Here is a 19,511-nt window from a genome sequence, read left to right as displayed (position 1 = left end):
GATCGGATCTCGATGGGGAGGGTGTTCCATCTCTTGGGCGCATAGCAGGCAAACGCGGCGTCGCCGATCTTCTTCTGCGGGGGGGTGGGGGTCCTTAGCAGCTTGGCATCAGTGGACCTGAGAGCTCGAGCAGGGGCATAAAAAGAGAGCATGTCTGAGATATAGCTAGGGGCAAGTCCATTTAATGCTTTAAATACTGTGAGCAGAATCTTAAAGTCGATTCTGTATGAGACAGGTAACCAGTGCAGGTCTGCCAAGACAGGAGAGATGTGCTCTCTCATTCTGGTTCTTGTTAGGATTCTTGCCGCAGAATTTTGAATGAGTTGCAATTTGTCAATTAATTTTTTTGGGAGACCAGAGAAAAGAGCATTGCAGTAGTCTATCCTACTGGTGACAAAGGCATGAATAAGTTTCTCAGCGCCTTGTCGGGGGGCCAAGCCGCGCACTTTGTTGACATTTCTAAGATGGAAAAAAGCAGATTTTGTTATCTTGTTGATGTGAGGCTCAAAGCTCAAATCCGAGTCTATGACCACACCTAGGCTAGTAACCTTATCTTTAATGTGTATGCTTAGGTCACCTAGGCTTGAGTGGAGTTTTGCACGTTTTTTCTTAGGCCCAATGAGCAACACTTCAGTTTTATCTTCATTTAATTTTAGGAAGTTACTGTTCATCCAATCTGTAATGGCAGACATGCATTTAGTCAAGGCATGAATGGCAGTGGTTTGGCTAGGCTCGACAGAGATATATAGTTGAGTGTCATCGGCATAGCTATGAAAATCAACATTGTGCTCTCTGATGATGGAGCCCAGGGGCAACATATAGAGAGAGAAGAGGAGAGGGCCCAAGCAACTACCCTGAGCAACTCCAAAAGGCACATCATACTTGTTGGAGACGTATTCTCCGATGGTGACAAAAAACTGTCTTCCTGTAATATATGTTTTGAACCACTCTAAGACGTGACCGGACAAGCCTACCCAAGATTCAAGGCGGTCAATTAGTATGTTGTGGTCTATCGTGTCAAAGGCGGCACTGAGGTCGAGGAGGATAAGTGCTGAAACTTTGTTTGCGGCAGTGTTGAGCCTAAGATCACTTATTATTTTGGTTAGTGCTGTTTCGGTGCTATGGTTGGCTCTAAAGCCTGATTGGAATTTTTCCAAGATATCATTCCCAGCCAGATGTTGATTAAGCTGTTTAAATACAACTTTTTCTAGTACCTTGCTTATAAAGGGGAGGTTTGATATAGGTCGGTAGTTGTTTAAAGAATTCTGATCTAAATTTGTCTTTTTTAGGAGTGGCTTTACCATGGCTGTTTTGAATGAGCTTGGAAAAATGCCTGTAAGCATAGAGGTGTTAACAATTTGCAGTAAAGGTGCTGCTAAGCAACCAAGTACGTTTTTTAGCAGATATGTGGGGATCGCGTCAAGGCTGCAGGTAGACTGCTTACTTTCCCTGACTATTTTACAGAGGTCGTCCTCTGTAATTGGACAAAACTTTTGGAAGCTCTCAGGTCTCCTAGGGGGGTTTAACCCTCCCCTCGGTGTATCGCCTGAGTGGGCGACAGAGGTTGCTGCGTTTCCACCTTGGATGCCTTCTCTAATGTCGGCAATCTTTTTATTAAAAAATCTAGCAAATTCCTCGCACTTGGCATGTGATGCTGCATTTAGGTTGTTATTGCTATGTGTTGGATTAAGCAGGTGGTCAATAGTGGAAAAAAGAACTTTCGCATTATGCTGGTTGTCTGTTATGACTTTGGAAAAATATGCTTTTCTCTCTGAGCGTACCGCATTATTGTAGGAGGAGATCTCATCCCTAAGGGATTGTCTGTGGACTTCTAATTTAGTTTTCCTCCAAAGACGCTCGGTTACTCTGCATTTTCTTTTTAAGGCTCTAAGTGAGTCATTCATCCAAGGTGAATACCTAGCTCTGGTTCTTGTCGTCGTTCTAATTGGAGCTATGTTATCTAGAATTCCTCTTAAGTTGTTGTTGAAGCTATCAACCATTTCATCAGGTGTGCAGTGACCATTTAGTAGGTCACCTGATTTGATGAGGTCTGAAATCTTAAGCTCAGCAGAGGCATTAATGCGTCGTCTGTGAATGACATTGTTGGGTGTGCTAATTTGTGTTGAAATGTCAAAATCAAAAAACACACAGTGGTGGTCGGAGAGGCCGACGTCCGTGACCGATATATTGTTGATGTCAAGTGCATGTGAAATAACAAGGTCAAGTGTGTTGCCTTTTCGATGGGTAGGCTGTTCTGTAACATTCTGGACGACACCGAATCCATTTAATGTGTCTAAGAAAGACTTGGCTATTGCGTCATCTGATTTATTTACGTGGATATTAAAGTCGCCAGCAATTATTGCTTTGTCATAGTTAGTAAGTACGTCCGACATGAAGGTGGAGAAATCAGATAGAAATGACGAAGAGAATTTCGGTGGACGGTACAGAACAATAATAATCAGTTTGAGGTTTGCTTGGACCCTCATTGCCAAGTATTCAAATGAAGAGAAAGAGCCCAGATTCATCTTAGTACAATTAAATTTGTTGGAGAAAAGTATGGCTACGCCTCCGCCTCGTTTCTTTGGTCTCGGGGCGTGAAGGAATTTGTAATCGGAAGGGCAAGCCTCAATAAAAGTAGCAGCCCCGTCGTCTTTAAGCCATGTTTCGGTAAGGAACATAAAGCTTATGTTTTTGTCCGAGACCAGCTGGTTTACTACGAAGCTTTTGTTGGTCAAGGACTGCACGTTAAGTAATGCAGCATTAACATTCAAAGTAGTAGAGCTATTGTTTATGCGTTCAGGTGCAATCGTAATTAGGTTGTTGTGTACACAACCAGAGGGTCTATATCTGCGAGCTTTCCTACGGGTAGTGACAGCGTGGATAGCTAGAGGGGAACTCTCTGTTGGGCGCGCAGTGTCTAAATTGGTGTAGTGCTTTGGATTTGAAACACCTGTTAGTCAATCCAAGGACCGGTGGGCTTCGAGGGTCAGCTCTAGGTTGGTCGCGAGGAGACGAGCGCCAGATCTGTTTAAGTGCCTTCCATCTCGTGCGAAGAGGTTACGGCGGTTCCAGAAAGCGGAGAAGTTGTCAACGTAGGGAATGGCTTCTTGGCGGCAGTGTCTCATCAGCCAGACGTGCAGTTGGCGAATTCGGGAGAACTGGAAGGCAGAGAAACAAACAGAGGGGATGGGGCCTGAGATAGCGTATTTTTTTCCAGTGCTGCTAAGGGTATTAATAAGGGAGAGGAAATCAGACTCAAGTTTTTTAGACTGCTGCAGCCGGATGTCATTGGAGCCTGCGTGGACGATGAGAGTTGTGGCAGTAGGATACTGTGACAGCGCGTCCGGCACATTCGACTGGACATCGGCTACGAGAGCTCCAGGTAGGCACCACGTCTGGGCGTTTCGTAGTAGACGGGGAGGAACGGTAGCCTACCATGCACCCCCCCCACAACAAAACGCCATATGATTTTTTTTGATCGTCAAGATGTCCTGAATAAGAATTTGAGTGGTAACAGTAATATAACTCACTCCCACTATACTTTTTCACATCATATTGTATATGACCCCAGAATGCTCAATGCATTCTAGTAGTACACTGCCAAGTCCTCTAGAGCCATGATTCAGTTGGTTATCATAGCTTATGATATACCATATGAAAGCTTGGAGTCTGCAGTATACATATATCAAACTGTATTTGGTGTAGCTTTTTGCATAGCAGCGGTTGCTAGGCAAAACATCTTCCTTAGCAACCAACATCAGTGACACAGTTCCTCTGTGATTACATTGCGCTATGATGTCTGGATCTAGACCACTTTTCCAAGGTTCAACATGACTTGTTTAAACCTCCAAGATGTCCTTAATAAGAATTTGAGTGGTAACAGTAATATAACTCATTCCTACTATACTCTTGTACATCATATTGTATATGACTCCAGTACGCCCTACACATTTTAGTTCTATGTACTAGTAAACTGCCAAGGCCTCTACAGCCATTTTGCAGTTGGTTATCATATCAATTATGTACCATATGAAAGCTTGGAGTGTGTAGTTTATGAATTTTACATATGTATAGTGTAGGCCTATCTATGACATTTGGGAAGATATACTTGGTTTATGATATGATGTCTGAGAGCTCTGATTTTTTTCGATTCTTTAAATGACTCCCTTCCACAATGTTAGCCAATTATGATATATTCAAATATTGTAGTTTTTTAATTATTTAAAGGGTTTTGAGAATTAATTAGCGCATCATATTTAGGAATGGGATTTATGCGCCCTCCAAAACTGCTTTGAAATAACTGACTGTGATATTTTTTAACAAGTTGCCATCAACAACAGAGTATAAAGACACAGTCACATTCTACATCACCAAATGCATAGACGACGTCACAGACACAAAAACAATCCCTGCTGAATGGCCTCAACAGCTTTTTCACACACTTCGAGGAACAAAACAAGACCCACCCACAGAATACCTGTGTCTACCTGTTGATAGCATGAAGAGGACTCTCAGGATCAACCCACACAAAGCAACAGCCCCAGACAACATCCCTGGACGGATGCTGAAAGACTGTGCTGAGGAACTAAAGCATGTCTCCACTGACATCTTCAACACCTCACTACAACAAGCCATTGTCCCCTCCTGCTTCAAAGCCACAGCACCAACCACCTGGTGAAGTTTGCAGATGACACAACCCTGACGGGTCTCATCACCAACGTCGATGAGAAACACTACAGGACAGAGGTGGACCACCTAGCCAAGTGGTGCAGTGACAACAACCTCCTACTGAATGTCAGCAAGACAAAGGAGATTGTTGTCAACTTCCAGAAAGGTCACCACCAACTCCTGCCACTGACCATCGATGGTGCTGCTATGGAGAGGGTGAGCAGCACAAAATTCCTTGAAGTGCACATCAGCGAGGACCTCTCCTGAACCACCAACACTGCATCACTGGCCAAGAAAGCCCAGTAACGCCTCTACTTCCTGCGCAAACTGAGGCATGCCAGTGCCCCACCAGCCATAATGACCACCTTCTACAGAGGAACCATTGAGAGCATCATCACCAGCTGTATCACTGTAAAGTGCACTGTGATGGTAGCAGTGAGAGTGAAATTGAAAGTGATTGGTCAAGCACAGACAGTGACAGTAGCAGTAAATGAACTTTCCGCCTTGGACTATACCTTTCCCCAAATGTTCAATAAACTTTATTTATGATTCAACTGGTTTCCTTCTATTGGGGTCTTGTGGTCTTGTGCACCAACTTGCATGGACTGTGACAGTGACACAGACCGTACAGATTGCAACATTGACAATAGTTCAAGTAGTTAGTGCTTACATCACATTAGGGTTTGGACTTTTCCAAATTGTTAATATATTTCCTTTTAAGGTCTTTATATATGTAGGAATTGGTCATTTAAAGAATCAAGGGAAAAAAACCAGAGCTCTCAGACATCATACCACTAAACCAAGTATATTTTCCCAAATGTTATAAGTACACCAAAAATATGACAATGTTCATAAACTACACACTCCAATGTTTCATATTGTATATAACAACTATGATAACCAACTGCAAAATGGCTGTAGAGGCCTTGGCAGTTTACTACTACATAGAACTAAAACGTATAGAGCGTACTGGGGTCATATACAATATGATGTACAAGAGTATAGTAGGAATGAGTTATATTACTGTTACCACTCAAATTCTTATTAAGGACATCTTGGAGGTTCAAACAAGTCATGTTGAACCTTGGAAAAGTGGTCTAGATCCAGACATCATAGCGCAATGTAATCACAGAGGAACTGTCACTGATGTTGGTTGCTAAGGAAGATGTTTTGCCTAGCAACCGCTGCTATGCAAAAAGCTACACCAAATACAGTTTGATATATGTATACTGCAGACTCCAAGCTTTCATATGGTATATCATAAGCTATGATAACCAACTGAATCATGGCTCTACTAGAATGCATTGAGCATTCTGGGGTCATGTACAATATGATGTGAAAAAGTATAGTGGGAGTGAGTTATATTACTGTTACCACTCAAATTCTTATTCAGGACATCTTGACGATCAAAAAAAATCATATGGCGTTTTGTTGTGGGGGGGGTGCATGGTAGGCTACCGTTCCTCCCCGACTATAGGGTTACGTGGCGAACCATCGAAGATCCTATGAGGACTGTTGATGGTCGCCGGGGTTCTGAATGGGCAGGCTGCTCTCGGGTGAATTGCCTGGGGGTAGCGAGGGTCCGGCGGCTTCTGGGTCGCACTCTTTGTGGTAGAGGCTTGGGCACCTGGTGGGAGGGGGGGACAGGGTCAGTTTCTGCATCGATGACTGAGTCAAGTACAGAAAAACGATTGCTAGTCACTAGAGGTGGTGAACATTTCTGCAGTACTCCCCTGCCGCCGTTAACCACCTCCGTCCAGCTACGACGCGCGGGAGTGGAGCACGGTGGATTCGGGGGGGACTTCGGCTGGTGTTTGCTGTGGCTGGGGAAAAAAGATAGTGTAGTTAGGTTGGCGCTAGTATTACTGGTTTGGTGTTTCAACGTGGTGTTATGGGATTTTATGACTACCTCGCATTGTAGCCGGCGAATGTCACGTCTAAGTGTTTCAATCGTCATGTTGGCTTTGGCTAGTCTTTCATTAGCATTAGCTAGATCACTGCAGGCGCAGGTAGAGTTGGCCATAATTAGGTCTGCGGATGCAGCAGAAAAGGTTATTTTTGCGAGATAGTTGGTGTAGTGTTGCAAAATTGACTATGAGGTGAGGTGAAACTAAAGCCGAGTAGGGCTCGGCGCGAAAAAAAAGTTATGTAGGCTAGCCTGGTGGAAAGCAAAAATCTATTTGGATGGTGGGGTACAGGAAGTTGGTTGATGACATGATTCACATAGATTCAAATAGTTCTTTGCAGCGGTATACATTTCACTGAACCACTAGATATAACAAGCAAAGATGACGTAATTAAAAAAAAAAAAAAAGAATTCCATCTACCTTTACTGTTTATTCTGGGTTCGACACTCACTTCCTGGAACTATTTTGGAACCATGTCAATGGCGATCTGTGTGTCAAAGGCTCCATAAGCCACCATCTTTATGTAAAAATGGAAATACAGAGGTCAATGGGATTAGCTATTTCTCTGGCTTCGGTCGTGTGGGGTCCACACCTCCACCGTCAGTGATGAAGAGATATTGCTCCTGGCTCCCTGTGGCCTGAAGCGAGGAAGCCACTCTGTAGAAAAGTGAACCATCTTCAAGCTCCAAGAAGGAAGATTGCCAAAGGAAGTTTTGAGAATGCCAGTCTGGAGTAGGGTTGATAAAATGAAATAACTGACACAGCACTTGTTGGGGAAGGCTCACTTGGCTGATGGAGTATTTGTTGCACTGTATTTCCCCCTTGGTATGTGTGAGTTTTAACAGCACACAAGGTGAAATTCTATCAAATCACACATATTTATGAAAAGGCAACAGTAATTTCATTTCAGTATTCACTGAGGATCTCATTCTCATTGGGGGTTGATCGATTCAAATAATGAAAGTGGAAACTTTTGAAGCAAAGCTTATAATAATGCTCTGCACTTACTTATCAATTTGAGAGCATTAGGAAGTCAATCTGTATTTAATTGAAATTCTGAGATTTTTTTTAAAATATCATCTGGTCAGTGTCTGTTTCCAGAGTTCTGAGTGAAAATAAATCAGTTAATGCAGATGAAGTAGATGATATAGTAGACATAAGCAGACAATATGATACATATGCATGATTGAGTCTCACTCAATGCCCATTTCACTACATACCGTAAGGATGATTATGCCTCACTCAATGCCCATTTAACTATACTTTTGTGAGAGTGCTTTTGGCACCATGCTGACAGCTATTGAGGCCACCAAAACTAGCCAGGGGTGCATTTCCCAAAAGTGTAGTTGCTGGCCCGTTAGCAACTTGGGTAGTTGCCAATGTGAAATTGCCAACCAACCCAAATTGCATTGCAAACAACACACTAAAGTTAATGGATTTTTAACAATTTCACAGACAGGACCTTGCAGTCACCTGTTCCCCTGAATTTCACCGCAGGTGTCAGCACATACCATTGGCATGTTATTCAAATATTGCACGTGTTCTATTTTGTAGCTGCACTTTCAAAATGAGGAATTTCCTTCTAGTCTTTTTTATCCCTTCCAGCAGCTTCACTTCTGTGTAGGGCTCACTCACAGCACATATTGATTCTTCCTCATTGCCCCGTGCTCAGTAAATGACATGTATTGGAATTGAAGTGAATGTCCAAATGTGCCTGTAGAGGGTAACACCTTCTCCTAACATTTATTTCCCTTTGCTGTTGACGCGTTCCTCTTTCGAATCCACAGCAGCAAGTATTTTGTGTGTTATTCCGTGGGTGATGGGCCCAATTAAGTATCCTAACAGGGGCTAATTTACTTGGTCTCAGACTTTTGACTCATAAGAGCACTTGTAGAGACCAGACTTGCTCATTGCTCTCAAGCGCACTGTGGGCTTTGCGTCTTTGCAGTGTCATATTGAGTATATGGAAAAGTTGATGTAAACATTAATATGCATCTGTGTAATTGTATCTACTGGACATGCTTGCTTGGTACATTTGATCACATTGTAAAGATGTATCAAATATTCCCCCGAAACTCCCTCACAAGCATTTTACAATGATCTTAAAAATAACTTTTTCTTTGAAGACATTGAATGTGACTAACACTTTGATATTTCTCAATATATTAACCATATCAAATAACTTTCATTAGTTATAAATTGAAGCATTCTTAATTCACACATTCCAACAAAGTATTGAATGAACGACTCTTATCCAGCTCATCAGATCAAAGCAAAAACAATTGCCCCATGGGGACAAATAAAGCTCTAACTAACTAACTAACACAAGCGCTAATACGTTGCGGTGCCAATTACAAACTTGTTTATGGCTTCCGTTTCTCGCTTTTATTAGGTAGCAATCTCTTAACAGATGGCTAAAGCTGAAAGCAGTTATTCATGAATTTTAAGGCACAAAAGCCGGTCTAAGGGAGGCCCAAGACTAGTACTTCTTTGTGATAAGTAGCAAATATTCAGAATATTCAGCACGTTGAAAACGTATAACACATCAGGACAATAATTTACCAAAGCAGCACTGTATCATCTGTTCATTAATTGTGCTCTTTCTGACTTCTCTGTGAGTCACCCGCACAGCAGCCTATGGCCTACACAAAGCCCTTGTAGATCAGACACTGTACTGTACTATCACAAAATAAATTCAATTAAAACTTTACAATTAAAATTTTACAATAAGTAAATTCTGCATTCATAAAAAGCTACCGCATGTGTTCCTCCACTTTCACAGGGGCCCCCATTCCATTCAGCAAGTTCATTAGCACAAGAATAATAACTTGTGTTAAAAAGAAAAATGATACCCATTAGGGAAGCTCTCTGACATGGATAAGTTTATCTCATTTGCAGTGACCCAAATGAAATGGAATTGCAGTGAAGGCATGCCAGGCACAGACAGAGCGAGCGAGAAGTTTTGATAAGAGGGACGATTAAAAGCCCCATACTGATGAGAAGGCCATTAAAGATCCTGTTTGGGAGGAATATAACAAGGGGGATGAGTAACGCTTTCAAATCTTAAGTGTCGTACAAGTGCCTTCAGACTCATTTCGATTCCCGAATTCAGGACTTGTCCGAAAATGCTTTGCACCTAATTTGTCTGTGTGGGCGGTACAATAGTCATTGAAACTGAGCTCATCCATTGCAAATCGGCACAGAAAAACTACTTACTGTGAAAGGATCATAAAGTTTGTTAATGCATCTGCATATTTTTGATTGGCCAAGAATCATTTGATCGGCCAAGGATTATTTGACACCAGTTTGAAGTATTTAACTAAGGGTATACGTATCCTGAACATCTAGCTTTTAATACATAGGCCTACATAAATAGGCCTACAGTATTTATGCCAACATGTAAATATCTTTTGTAGAATATCCCTGATCTTTGTCCATGTTTATTTGCAGAACATTTGTCATTCAGCTACCTATTTGCGCTGGACCCTTCATTTATTTATTATTTATTTATTTTTATTACAACCATGCTTTCATAACATACAGATCTGCAGACCATGCATGCAGGTATGTCTAGTGGTTTAGGGCTGCACCTGTCTCTTTCCCCCTCGATGTCAGCCCCAACAGCATGACAAGGTATTGAATTCCACAAAGAAGACATACTGTATATAACATATGCCTACCATCACTTCACTAGACCCAGGACCAGGACAAAAGCATATCGATATAGAAGTCTCTCTCTCTCTCTGTCTCTAGTCGGTAACACTTTACAATAAGGGTACATGAACGATATTGGAATTATGTTGTAAGTAATGTATGATTTATGGCAAATTAACACATGACTTATGTATGCCGTGATGGTTAATATACTAGTAATGAAAAGGGAGTCCAGCTTGAAATCATAATGACCCATTATTCACTAATTGTGCAAATCAAAGTTGAATTCATGGTTTGAGTTCTAGGTGTTAATATATCATGTACACTGCTGATAATACTGCTGTTAATATATCATGTGTCCAAGTGTTAATATATCATGTACAAGCGGATTCCAAAAAAGTTGGGACACTTGGTATTTTGTGAATAAAATCAAAATGCTGGCAATTTCAAAAACATTCAATCCATGCATAAGATGCACAGTGGCACAAAGTCAACATAGGAACAGTTAAAATGAGGCAAAAGCATTGTTTTGAGGGAAATATGTGGTCATTTAAAATTCGACCCATGCAACAAATCTCAAAAAAGTTGGGACAGGGCCAAAAAATATTGTAATAGTTGGATAATTCTAAAAATGACACAAGGAGGAATATTTTGAAAGGAACTATATTGACTGACTGCCAACGTGAATGCACAAATAAAATACCATCACAGAGAGGCTGTGGCACTCAGTAGCGAATATTTTGAGGGACTAATTACTGATCTATTACACAGAAAGATTGAATTATCAAAATTGCAGGCACATAAGGCCTATTTCTGTAATGTAGAATTCTGTGTTCAATCATTGCACGAGTTATGAGATCATGACATACCCATCGTCATTAAGCAAACTATGACATTCCAAATGACCATAAATACAACACTTCATTAAGGCACATGATGCAGACATTACACAGTGTTGCAAGTGGCAAAGCTCATTCTAGATGGACCTAGGAGACATGTGAAACTATCCTCTGATTACAGAATGGAAAACATTTCATTCTTTTTAAAAATCATGGTGTCATGCACCCTCCAGGTTATGAAGAAAATGATTACTTCAGCTTGATTTAGTGGTCAGTCTGAAAGACAGCATATATGATGGTAAAGGGATGCAGAGATGCCTTGGTTGTGGTCTTCTTACTCATGTAGAACATTAAAATGAGAGCTGAATGATATATTCAGACTTTAAAACAGCAAACATAGCTACCAAGGCATTACATTTTGGAGCACAGCCTTTAGATATTGCCCCATAATGATGGCAAATTTCAATCTTTACTATGTTCCAACAGTGTGGTTCCATCATAAGAGTAAGCAGGTGACAAAATTGTTTTCTTGCAGTCAGGATATGCCACATATTAAGCATAACAAGAAGGTAAACAAGTCGAAGAACACACCTATCAGTTCAGCTGCTGAAATCATGTCTCGCACATCAAAATATCTATTTAAAAAAAAAAAAAAATTCATGCCATCAGTCAAAGTATTTAAATGTTAACTTATGTCTCCTCCCTTCTGTTGTGTTTAGTCTTATCCAACATAAAAAGCATTTTATTGGCCCTGTCCCAACTTTTTTGGAATTTGTTGCAAGGGTGAAATTTTAAATGATCACATAATTACCACAAAACAATCATTCTGCTTGGCTTTAACAACTGATATGTTGTCTGTACACAATGCTCTACCTTATTAACATATTGAATGTTTTGAAAATGCCAGCATTTTTATTTTATTCACAAAATACCAAGTGTCCCAACTTTTTTGGAATCCGCTTTGTATTAACACTGCTGAATTCCAATATCGTTCATGTACCCTTATTGTAAAGCATTACCCCTTAGTCTGACCCTGCCCCACCAAAGGACTCTGCGTGGCCCTGCAGTATACCATGACAGATTAGTTCCTCATATGACTTAACCAAACTTTTAACTGATATAACACATACAGTATAACATATGCCAGTATATGCACACAGCACATGCCATTGAATCAATAACATGCACAAACAGTAGGCCTAATACAAATAATACAGTATCTCAATAAGAAATGTTCAGATGCTGTTGTAAAACTACCACATAATAAAGCACAACATAGCAACACAGGTAATGTAATATGACAATTAAAGAACACCGTAATGTGCTGTACCGGTATATGCAAAACACATCTACCATACACTTTCTTTCTTTCTTAAAATATGATCGGATTTCATTTTCTGGTTTTTCCAGAAAATGGTTTACCTCTCTACCTTTTTCACACCGTCAACAAGAGGAAAGCTTATTTTGTTCTGGTAGCTTTTCTATCAACCTCTTGTGCTTTCCAATTCCGATCACTCGACCACCATCAAGCATTATGCCTGGCTGTGAAGCGCTTTGCATTTTCTTTTTAAATCAGAGCTGAAATTGCTTCTGTGTTCAACCAAAACACCACCTAATTCTTGCCCAGCATTATAGGCAAGCGGTGTCATTTTTGAGGCCTTGAACTTTATACAATTTAAGTAGGGGGGGCTTTGGTTTGTTTGTTGGAAATATTTTCAAAGGCACCTCGACTAGCATGGTTTTTACGTCGCTTTTTTGTTTCCAAGCCCTGTGCAGTGGAGAATATGAGCAATTAATTTGCATGGCATTACACTGCTCTTTTGCTGGCATTCTTATCAAAAGTGAATCTCAAGTCAGCAAAAGAGGCAGTCTCCTGGAAGAATGTGGGTCTTGCTCGAGAGCATTTCAGCAATGAATAACGGAATAGGAGAGTTCAGGGTGTTACTCCAAAGTCTTTTTTTCCTGTTCCGTCGTACAGGAACTGAGTCCGAGTCCGTCCTGTACAAACCTCTAGCTGTTGGGCCACAGTGTGAGGAGCAAAGGTTTGTGCAGTGTCATAGGCAGACTGGCCCATACAGGGTACATTTCTGCAACCCATTAATAGTAGGTAGACCCTTGTAAGGTGTCGGGCTCTTTTAGACCGTTTTCATTTTTTTACTTGAGAAAAATAGTATGAATTATTATCCTTTCAAGTTGAGATTCACTGGCCTTGGTTCATTTTCTGTGAGGACCTTCCCTTACCCGTAGCTTATTTAGTACGAGCTCACAAACTCGAACGGAAATGCAAAAAGGTCTGCGGTAGCCGGAAAACAAGGCCCCCTATCAAGGAAAATTTAATCAGTTGTTGTTTGGCCACTCCTGTTTAGTTTTACCAGTTGTCTGTTTCAGAAAGCAAAGTATTGAACACGTGTTTCCATAGTGACCATAGTCAAAGGCTATGTCCTGTCTTCATTAACCGTGTTTCACATTACCATTTTTGCTTTACAGAAAGTCTGCTTCTAATTCATGAATTAATGACATTAGAGACTCAGAAAGAGCGGACTGAGCAAAGCTGTCCAACAGTGTCTCACAAATGTCCAAATGACCTTGGAATCCAATTTAGTGTCCCACCGTGTTATTCTGTCTCTCTCTCTCTCTCTCTCTCTCTCTCTCTCTCTCTCTCTCTCTCTCTCTCTCTCTCTCTCTCTCTCTCTCTCTCTCACACACACACACACAGACACACACACACACACAAACACACCGAGCTGAATGTATTTAAAATAATATTGTGTAAGGGGTAAATGTAGAACAAAAGTAGAACAAAATGTTAATTCTCTGAACTTAATTCTCTCAAGGCATGACACATTATGTCCATAACATAAGCTGCAGTCTTGAAAGTGTTCTTCATATGTTTACATTGAGGTTTTCAGTATCTTGTATATACAATATCTTGGTTTGCTTACGTAAAAAACAGTCTTGTTTCTCAATGTTTGTGCCTGTCTATTGGAGAAAACAATCCTGACAGGTTTCACACATAGTAATAGTGACAGAGTTGCTCCACAGTTTCCAGAGAATTAGAACAGAACCTCAGCGTTCATTTGAAATCGTACTGTAAGCTCTATGGTGTATGCTGGCTATACTCATGATATCTTCAGCAGCAGTTGGAGATAAGTTACGTGTCAGAGCTGGTTAGAGAAGCAATATTTCCAGACCAAGTGGGACAGATTTGTTAATTGAGTCCAATATGTAGAATATTTCCAAATGCACTTAGAAGGCAGTGAATATTGGGGAACCAGCCTGATCTCACAGAAATGATCACAGCCCATTGGGACACGAAGTCTGTGGCAGTTTCTCAGATTTGTGGCAAAATTCTGTGATGGGGTCACTAAAGTACTTTCTATATTTTTCCCACAGCACTATGTTTTTTTGGGGGTGGGGGGGCTTTAACATTTATGAGAACATAAGTTGGAGCAAGACTGTTGGAATATGTAGTGCTTTGCCACCACCACAGAAAGCATTTCTGTGGCCTCCCATCACAGATTTTTTTTTTTACGCCCATCAAGGAATCCTCGACACTGCCACAACTCTTTTGTCCCAAGGGCCAAATGTTACGAAACTCTGTGAGTTCATGTCTCACTGAACACAGTATTAGCGGCTGAAAACGTATCCGGGTCAAAGCAACATTCTTAAATATTTAAAGGGGCTCATGGTAGGATTAAAAGTCCAATTAATCACTATCCCAAGTCAGCCGGCGGTTATTTGAGTCATTAGTAAGTGAACCAAGACTCTTGCGACCACTTCCACGGTCCGCTGTCAGAAAACCCCAAATGCAACTTTTGACAGCGTGGTCCGAACCAGAGCATGGCAACCCGACCGAAGCCCGACGGGCCGGGTCGGAACCCGACGGGCCGGGCCGGACTCGGACAAAAAAAAAAGAATATATGTCGGACTCGGGCTTGAAGCAAACAGACATTGTGAAAAGTGTAAGCAACCAGAGGAAACGTTTCAGTTCATGCAAACGGCAGTTTTGTGATTAAAAAATAAGTAATTGAATAGGCCTATGCATAAATGAAAATGTTAGTAGGCTACTCGTGCGAGGATTATTATTGGCTGTATGCACGCGCCAGTTACCAGCGGCAACATGGACGCTCACTCCCAGTCAGCCGAGCAGGAATGCCGAGTCAACTTGCTTTCTTAATAAGCGCCAAATCAACAGTTGTCAGTGAACGCCTGGTCTTTTGTTGTAGGCCTAGTGTAGGCCATGTTTTAGCATGCCTTCGATGCTGTCTTAAATGTTGAACATAAAATGACGAAGTGTGTCACTGCATTGCTCGCCAAGGATTACATTTCCAGCATAGGGTAGCAAGGAGCATAATATGGATTTAAGAAGACGCACACGCTACGTGGAGTTGCCTAAGGTAGGGGCGAAGAGGTTTCCTGTTACTATTTTGTCCGCTGTGACATTTCATGTCCTTCACGTAGGTTCTTAATTCTTGTCACTTTTACTGTACAGTTGTAACTATGCGCGTGCAACCTTTCCTGTTTTTATATTGACCGCATGGACATCAGGGGAAATTACATTCTCTTGGAGGGCCGAACAGGCTACTGTTCTTCGGGGTGAACTTATAGCCCATCCTTCTTAACGACAAGGAGCGGCATCTTCACGGGGCTCGCGTGGATTTATTTGCACTAACAGTAACGTAACAAATGTTCCATAGCCGCGCTGACTGCATCCAAAACGTATTCGTTAGTTTTCGCCTGTCTTATCCTCTCACGCCCCTCCCATGCATTTGATCACCGCACCCAACATCTCTGGTCTAACCGAAAGAATAGGTGCGCTGTCACATGTGTGTGTGTGTGTGTGTGTGTGTGTGTGTGTGTGTGTGTGTGTGCGTGTGTGTTTATACTTACTATGCGTGCGTAACTAAATTAGGCTACTGCAAATTGCCTCATCCTAACGTCTTTGCCTATCCTGGCTGTTTATCACGTGATATTTTGAGTATGGAGGAGCCCACATAGAAAATCTTGCTTGCGCACAGGTTCTGTTGTTATTACAGTGGTCTCGGGCTTCGGACGGGTTCGGACACAAACATTTTAATTAGTCTCGGGCTCGGGTCGGGGTTGATCACTTTTCTGTCGGCTGGGGGCCGGGCTCGGACAGAAAAAACCGGCCCGAGCCACACTCTAGTCCGAACGAATGTTGTGGGAAACACTTCTCATACGAGAATTCGCTTTACATACCGTATTAGTGTTTGTATCAACAGCTGGCATTCCGCGATGAAAACCCATTCTCACAGCGTGTTTATTTAAACAGCATTTTTTCATGACTGTGTAGATTTTGAGAAAGGCATGCCACGGGCACTGCGCAAACAACGTCATCCTACATTGTGCCCCTTTAAGGATTCAGCTTACTAGTGAAAACAGCTGATCGGCAAATGAAATAGCTGTGGATGTTATAGATGATATTTGGTAACAGCTCATTTTGACACTGACATCACAGTGTCTTAAATAACAAATGAAGGCCTTATCATTACCATTTTGTTAACAACAGGCTTGTACTGGATGCTCCTCATGAAAGGCTAAATTGGTAAACCTAGCAAGCATGCTATCGAACTGGCATAGAGACTATGCACAACCATTCTAGACTCATACAGCGCAAAAATGTGAAAAGGTATCAACGGTTTAGACAACCTCAGTAGGCTGTATGATGTCGGACACACTCAACCCCTGACAACCTTGGACGGTGACAGCCGATCATCTGCATGGTCCCGATGCCTAGAAGGCCCAAGATCCAAAAATGTACATAGTCTGCCTCTGAGATGACACCAGAGCTGATGACACATTCCTCAGTGATGTTACAGCTTAGATCTTAGCCTGTCATGAGCAGAGGAGAGGGGAGCTGATCTGACATGTCCTTGCTCAGGCACTTATTTCAAATCGGCAGATAACCCCCTGACAGCCAGGCACTTCATCTCATATCATTCCTTTGACCTGGGGGCTGCATGGGTATGCAGATGAAACCACTACAGTGCAGAACTCGTCTTGCTGTATACTGTAAATAAAGTAGTGAGGCACTGAACTAATTTAGCAAAGACTATATGTACATGTCATTACAGTGTACACAGGGGTGTCGACAGTGGGGTGACAAAGGGGTCAGTTGTTCCAGGCCTGGGGAGAGAGGGGGCCCAGAACTGGGTCCTCATTGTATGTATTAGGCTGGGGGACTCTTTCAGGTGACTTTGTCCTGGGCCAAAGCTGTCAGTGGCCCTGAGGATACGCATATTGGTTTGGCTCGGACTATCCTCAGGAACGTACCATAGTGCATGTATGTATTCATGATGTGAATACTGGATTTATAATGAAAATACTGCAAGTTCCTTTGAGCCCACAATTTAAAAATCGTTGTTATTATGATTTTAAGAGCCAATTATTGGAAATGGGGGCTCTTCAAGGGCTCTATTACCACAGTTATTAATAGCTACGCTACAAGCCCCCAAATTTCACATCCATTCAAAGGGTCTGAAATTCTGGCTGGAGCCCTCCTACTGGTTATGTGGCACGGTAGCATAATTACGGCGTAATAAAGACAGATGAGCTCGCCCAGTGGCAGGTGCGTTCTCACAGTACATTTAATTGTTAATCACCCGGTATACTGTAGGTATATCAAACGAGGTTCCCTGGCATAATACCAAGCATCAATAAGCATGTGCCAGGGAAACCAACTTTGATTTGTTTCCTAGTGTGGTTTGTAGTGAGCACCTTGCAACATGATTGCATGCCACTTTATTTCGATGTAGCCTACATTGTTGACTGTGTATCTAAATTCTGAATTCATGATTTATTCCTCAGTACATGCATGTATATACTGAGCCTGATTCCTTTCACCCCGTATAGTCATTACAAATTGCTGTACAAACTATTGCCACACTCTTCTTCACAGTATAGATGCACACATATTGAGTTATGAACCCCATTACACGCTTTGTACACTATGCTGTCATTTGAGGTTTGGGGGCATTGTAGTTATCGTTTTGTCCCAGCCTCAACCCTGTATTGAGGTCAGCCGCGCTTAGAAACATGTCTCATTGTGAAATTTACGGTTTGTCCCGTCAGGCCAAGGTTATGGATTGGACACACAATTCCTCCTGCATTCACAGTGCTGTCATTCTCCAAAAACACCAGTACCGCCTGTTCACTTCTTACGGCTAAAGCTTCAAATACAAAAACCTTAGTTGATATGGAAAGTATTACAATGATTCATTATTTCAATAATTGCATCCATTTCAAAGAGCTCCTTAGCAGCCCAGAATGATTGTCTTTTCATCATAGGAAACGTATTCTTCTTACCATTTTTTAACATACTGTACAGACCTAATCACTGGGTTCTCATCCCACAGTGTGCCCTAATATAGTAAAATCGCCTTTATGTGTAAACAAATGATTACCTTGTATTGATAAAACGGTGGTTTTAAGAAAAAGTATAAGCAGCTGCAGCCATCAAGTAAGAGAACAGGCCTGATTCATTCCAACCAGTCAGTGAACCCTCAGTGGAAGTAACGTACATTGCCATAGATTTTGAGGTGATTTATACACTGCTGTGTTCCAATTAGCACATAACAAAGTGGTTGCATTATGGACTACATGACAAAGGATGGATAGAGGTGTTCCGGCACTCTGCTATGGTGTTTATCTACCAGATTGTGCTAGATCTTTACCTCTGTAGGATTCATTCCACCACCGCAACATGAACTGCTTGAACTTTGGCAATGGGAGGGAAGGGAATGAGGCAGGGGGAGAGGCAGTGGGGTCAAAGTTTGTACCGTATATTCTTATTCTTATATCTTTCTTTTTGTCAAGCAGGTGTGTGTGAATTTTTCTATTAATATTAAGGATGTTTAAATCAATGGCTGTGTGTGTGTGTGTGTGTGTGTGTGTGTGTGTGTGTGTGTGTGTGTGTGTGTGTGTGTGTGTGTGTGTGTGTGTGTGTGTGTGTGTGTGTGTGTGTGTGTGTGTGTGTGTGTGTGCATGTGCATAAATGCGTGCGTGTGCGCGCCCGTGGGATTATTTCCTGTGTGCTCAGCCAGTGAGACGTTAAAAATAAGTTGTGAGAAAAGCTACAGATTCATTTTACAGAACAGTATATCCTATGTAAATGTACTATGATATATACTTACTCTGCCTTTACCTTAACCTATTGCAAGTCCATCATTTGAATGTTTACATGCAGTTCAGGCGATTGCTGGTTTTGATCGCATTTGATCTTTTGGATAAGGTATTTGGACGTTGTATTATCCTCAGCCAGTTTCTTGCTCAAAATAAAAGGACTTATTTAGGATACTACATTCAGGGGAAATTCTAAGCTACTGTACCTAATATCCCGATCATATTTGGGATGCTAAGCTGCATATAGGCCTACATTTGGGCTGCTATACTGATACAAATGAAGTAGACCCAAAATGACCTC

The sequence above is a fragment of the Engraulis encrasicolus genome, chromosome 6 (assembly GCF_034702125.1).
Source record: "Engraulis encrasicolus isolate BLACKSEA-1 chromosome 6, IST_EnEncr_1.0, whole genome shotgun sequence".
Lineage (NCBI taxonomy): Eukaryota > Metazoa > Chordata > Actinopteri > Clupeiformes > Engraulidae > Engraulis > Engraulis encrasicolus.
The sequence above is the reverse complement of the archived record's forward strand: the minus strand, read 5'-3'. Positions refer to the sequence as shown.